Raw genomic sequence first — 6098 nt, forward strand, 5'->3', positions numbered from 1 at the left:
ATCAAAGCGCTTAGCATTGAAATGATGAATTATATCTTTATTTGTGGGTTTGTGAAATAGGACAGTAGAATAGCTGATTTTCTCCATTTCTGGGCAAATTCAGTAACATAGCAAAGTTCATAGACATGAAACAAGTTCCTGTCCCATAACTTTTGGCATATCTGGGGGATATGTGTCTTGGGTCTCCTATAGTGGATGTGGACAGTTCTTGCCAGACACTGCTGGTCATGATCATTACCACTGCTGTCGCTGTCCACTATGGGTGGTAATGCCTTCTATGACGTATAGAATTCTCAAGGAATTCTCACTCACAAGATAACACCTCACAACTTATCATCCACTAAGGTAACTCTTCGCAGACCTGGCTCTTAATGGAAATACAGTAGCAAGTGACTCATTTCAAGCCTCGTTAAGTGTACTTTTCCCGTCGTTACGATAGCAAAAACACATGGACATGCCCTAGATCAAGCTGCACGGTTGACAGCTCACCTATAGTATTCTAAAATTAAGTCAAATTTACATACTGGTGTCCCATAACTTTTGGCATAACATATAAGAGTATAATTATATATTGTAAAAATGTACAAAAAAAAACAAAAAATAGCCATGGACTTTGTGCTCAACTGTATTTGAACTTGATGCCCTGAATCTGATGCAGCTTTATTTAAAGTATAGAGTTTCAGACTCTCAATCCCACGGTATTAATGGTGAACTTGTCGTGCCCTTCTCGTGCAGCTACCGGACGTGTCTCATGGTGGGATAAGTCTATCTGACCACGGTCACCTGTTCAGAGAACATCTGCCTGAAAGCATAGAGAATGCTGGCATGCAGTTTCCAGAACAGATTCCAGAACAGAGTGAAGTTGTGTTTTTGTGCCACATGTGGGAAAAATGAGGTACCTAATGGGGTTTATACAGCAAAAAATATGAATACAGTGAAATGTTCAATAATGTGTGGTTTTTAACACAAGAAGATGAACACAAGCTGACTATTAAACTAGTGAGAGGATTTGATTTCTTCTACTTACACTACCTGTTAAAAGTTTGGACACTCCTTCTCATTGTTTTCCTACATTCCAAATTAACACTAAAGTCATCCAGACTCTGAAGGAACACATAAAGAATCGTGTAGTAACTTAAAAGTGTTAAAAAAAAATCCAAAATTCATGGGTTCTGTTAACTTGTGGTTTCTGAGGCTGAGAGACCACTTAAAAATGACGAGTTTCTTTGATTTTACCAAATTGAAAACCTCTAAAATATAATCAAGAGGAAGAAGGATGATCACAAACTATCAAACCAAACTGAACTGCTTGAAATTTTGGCCTAAAGTTATCCAAAAGCAGTGTGTAAGAACATGCCTAATGCCTTAACTGTGATTAAAAGGGTCTGAAAGCTCTGCATCTTTTTTTTTTTTTCATTATTTCAGCCATTTCTCATTTTCTGCAAATAAATGCTCCTAAATGACAATATTTTTATTTTAAAATATGGGAGAAATGTCTGTAGTTTATAGAATAAAAAGCAATGAAAAAGCACAATGTTCATTTTACTCAAACATATAAAACCAAATCAGAGAAACTAATTCAGAAACTGAAGCGGTCTATTATTTTTTCCAGGGCTGTATATATATATATATATATATATATATATATATATATATATATGCGCACATACACAACATACAAGATCACCTGTCAAGCATGGTGGCGTTTGTGTCACTGCTCATTTTTTATTGCTAATATAACTACGAGTGGTCGGTTCTACAATGAATAAACTCTAGAGAAACAATCTCTCTGCTAATGTACCAAGAACAACATCCAGACCTATTTATGTATATACGTTTTTACCGTTACATGTAAATGCATTGATCTGATTACAGACAAACTATCGTAACTGATGCTCTGCAGTAATCAGATTATAAAATGCATGAGAACGTACGAGGAGAAATGTGTGCTGTGCAGAGTGGCTCTTTTTGCTGTACCCCATCGTCCTTGAAAACGCACACTGCTAACTGTTCTTCTGCCAAGCAGATGCTTACACACCTTACTAAGCCATACTGTGTGTGTGTGTGTGTGTGTGTGTGTATGAGAGAGAGTGTGTGTGTGTGTGTGTGTGTGTGTGTGTGTGTGTGTGTGTTTATTCCACCTGTACAAACTTGCTGCAAATGAGCCGGCAAATTGAACGCTCCCCTGCAGAACAGTGCCTTCCTCCTCCCTCCTCTTCCTCCATTTCTCTCTCTCCTATTTGACACAGTACGCTCCCGCTCCAGTGTATTCCTTGCAGTTGTAGTCGTTGCCAAAAATCAATCACAGAGTCCCAAACACAGAAAACGCTCAGGATTGAAAGGCACAGCATAGAGTGATCAAATTGATCACACTATGGAAAGTAAATTGGGGGAAAAATGACCCATTTCAGGTTTCGTCTTCCTTCGTCTGAATTTCTGTCTGTAATCAGCCCGGCGCTGATGGGCTGGTTGCTTGTAAACACACCTGCCAGGTCCTCTACTGTCTCCAAGACTCGACTATAACTTAAGAAAGAACGATTGAGTTTTTATTGTTGGTATAAGACGACACACATTTATAAAAGACCCATGCTGCACTGAGCTGGACTGGAACAAACCTCTACAGTCTGAACTGTGCCAGTTCCTCCATCTGCTGGCTGTTCTTTGCCTCATTCCTGCCCTCATTAATTCAGAAAACGAACAGGAAGTCTTCTATAAGATGCACAGTGTGTATCTTCTCCACTAGGGATGCAACGGTTCTCGGTATTTTATCGATTATTTTATTGAATGTTTCATTATAGTTTAATTTCATTTTGTTTTCACTTTTTCTCCTCCAATTCAGTGGCGCACCTATATTTCCTGACGCCAAGAAACAAAGAACAAGAAAAACTTCCAGATCACCGCACCCATCAGCGTAAATACAGCTCTGGAAAAAAAATAAGAGACCAATTAAACAATAATGTGTTCCTTTGATTTTACCAAATTGAACAAAAACTCAGGAATATTATCAAGAGGAAGAAGGATGACCACAAGCCATCAAACCAAGCTGAACTGCTTAAATCTTTGCACCAGGAGTGCAGCCATAAAGTTATCCAAAAGCAGTGTGTAAGACTGGTGGAGGACATTGAAGAACATGCCAAGTTGCATGAAAACTGTGATTGCTCATTCCATCAAATATTGATTAATGCTAAACTCTTAAAACTTTTTGAATATGAACTTGTTTTCTTTGCATTATTTGAGGTCTGAAAGCTCTATTCTAAAATTCTAAAATCTGCAAATAAATGTTCTAAATGACAATATATTTATTTGGAATTTGGGGGAAATGTTGTCTGTAGTTTATAGAATAAAACAACAATGTTCATTTAACTCAGACATTTACGTATAAATAGCAAAATCAGAGAAACTGATTCAGGAACTGAAGTGGTCTCTTAATTTTTTCCAGAGCTGTATATTTCTAAAGTCTGATGCTATTTTAACAGTGTGGGCATGAAAGGCGTTAAAAAATGTTTGTTGGCGGGGTGTAAGATAGTAACGAGCATCGTGATGCACCTTGCACAGGGTGCACGATAGGGCCCAATACCTACAAGTCAATGCCTGCAAGTATTGTAAAGGTGAACAGGTGCTTCTAATAAAGTGCTCAGTAAGTGTTATAGTAGTATATTTGGTGGCAGACCAGCTAATTACGTGAGTCTGTTCCAAGCTTTTGCGAGAGAACGTGACCTGCCTGCACTTTTATTTGTTGCAGTTAGAGAAAAAAATCAGCTATCAGGTAACAGCGGGCAGAACTTCAAAAGGATACGCTGAGGTCAGCGGTAGTTGAGACAGAACCGCTGGCCTGATTTACCCTCAGAAAGGCTAAATTAATGATGTCTGTCTGCTTTATGAAGCCTCTCAGCCTGTAAAACCTGAAGCCTTTAAAGCTACACACACAGCTTCGTGTGACAGTTGACTTTTATGAGAGGAACTCCGTGGACGGATCTGCTTAAACGGCTGAGTTCACCTTTCTTCTAAACAAATGGTGTTAAAGGAGGCGGGAATGAGGCTCTGAACAGCCAGCAGATGGAGAAACTGGCATGTATGGACAGTGTTAGAAAAAGTAGACTATTGTTCCAATTCAGCACAGTTTGGCTTTTTTGGGGCTTTCTGGAATGTGTGTTTTCCCATACAGTGTGTTCTGGCTCATTGTGTGTGCTGTTTTTCTGCATGATGAAGTTCTGTATGGTTCGATTGGAGACATTTCTCAGTAAATTGGCAGAATTATGTTCCTTTCATCCAGAGTTACATCATCAATAAATAAAATAAAAGTGAGCCCGTTCCAGAGGAATCCATGACAAGCTATGATACTACCACCACCATGCTTTACTGAAGATGAGTTGGCATGTTTTTGATGATGATCAGTACCGTTGCAAATATCAACCCAAATGTCTACATACATACACTATATTGTCAAAAATATCCATGGAGCTCTCTATGCTCTATTGTTCTTGGCATTGGCGTAGGAACCGGGGGGGTGGGGGTGGGGGGTGTATGGGTCATGTGGGACATGTCCCACCCAATATCAGAAACAGGTGGATTTGTCCCCCCCCAAAATGATACCGCAGAAAAGGGCAGTCGCCAGAACCGAATCGTTTTGCTCAGCTCAGTTGTACTATTAATGAGGAGACAGAACACTGTGTAAATGGGAAATCTCTTAGCGCCAATCACGGAGCCGGTTCAGGGAGAAAGTTCCGTCTCTCAGGAGAAACAGCCAATCAGCTGGCTGGTTTTGTGGAGCGCGGAGGAGAGTGGGAAACCCCACCCACTGCCTCGCTGGGGAGGATTTTTTAAGCTCTTACGAGCTTATTTCTGATAGCTGGTTAAAAATACACGAATCAAAACCCACAGATCAAACCCACTGTGAGCTTAATAAAATACAGTTTGTGATAGTCATTGTTACTTGTAGACAAGGATTGCAGGATTACAGTAAGCTATAATGAAGGAAAATTCTTTTAGCTAGCCCAAATAGATAGCTAGAAGCTGGATGTAGTAGACAACATTAGCCAGTCCACTCCAGGTGGACGGTGGTTTCCGGTTGAGAGTACGCTGTGTGCTATTGGCTGCCGCTTCTCACTGGTGTGTGGATGAGTGCTGAGTATGAATGGTTGTGTTTAAAACATGTAAATTGTAAAGCGTCCTTGGGTTTTTCTAGAAAGGCAATGTATAAGCTGAACTTCATTCAAACCCATATCCACGTTTTCAAACTTTGCGAGGCAAAGAAAAACACTTCACCCAGGCAAGAACTTGAACCCAAAGTGTTCTAAAGTGTGCTAAACGTCAAGACATCATGTTTTTCTAAAATGCATCAAAAACTCAACTGCAGGCAAATCACGTTCACTCGCAAACGCCGCCTAGAAGTATTTATAGAAGTACAGAATTAAGCAACAGTATTTACCTTAGAGCGGCTCATTGCTTTTTCCTTATGTAGTCAGTAGCTGCAATTAAGTCGCTGACTAAACTGGCTCTATTTGCCTAAAGGGCCCCAGCATTGATTTGATATGGATGAAGTGTCTCCCCGTAGTGAATACACTGACTAAGCATTAGAGCTTAGTGTCCTTCATACCGGCGAATTCTGAGCATAAGTGTATGGATTATTGCAGATGGTTGCACTTTTCCTCTGATCGTTAGCTTAACTGCCTCCTGACAACAAGGCCTCCTCGCCCCCCATTAATTAAACGCTGCTTTTTCTGCGCGTCGAGCCGGCAATGCTAAACGCCGGCTCCCCCGTGATGCACTGCACCGGACTGCTACGTGCCGAGCTCTGGGGAGGCCGCGGGGAAGGTAATGCATAGTGATGAGAGTGGCCCTCACCCTCATCATTTCACACTGCTCACCATTAGCCGTGTGCTAGCGTGGCTATTGATCCGCTCATCTGTAGTAGAGCTCTTTCCTGTACTGTTGTGATCAGGGACCGCTGGGTGGATCTGCATCAACTACATTACTGAGCGTCATGGTGAAGAGAAGCCAAGTGAGAAGCAGGACTGTTTTTAAAACAGTATTTTTTAAAACACATTTGGGCATTTTATAGGAACTATAGTATTTGTTTGTTTAGTATGCTGGTTTAG

The sequence above is a fragment of the Astyanax mexicanus genome, chromosome 20 (assembly GCF_023375975.1).
Source record: "Astyanax mexicanus isolate ESR-SI-001 chromosome 20, AstMex3_surface, whole genome shotgun sequence".
Lineage (NCBI taxonomy): Eukaryota > Metazoa > Chordata > Actinopteri > Characiformes > Acestrorhamphidae > Astyanax > Astyanax mexicanus.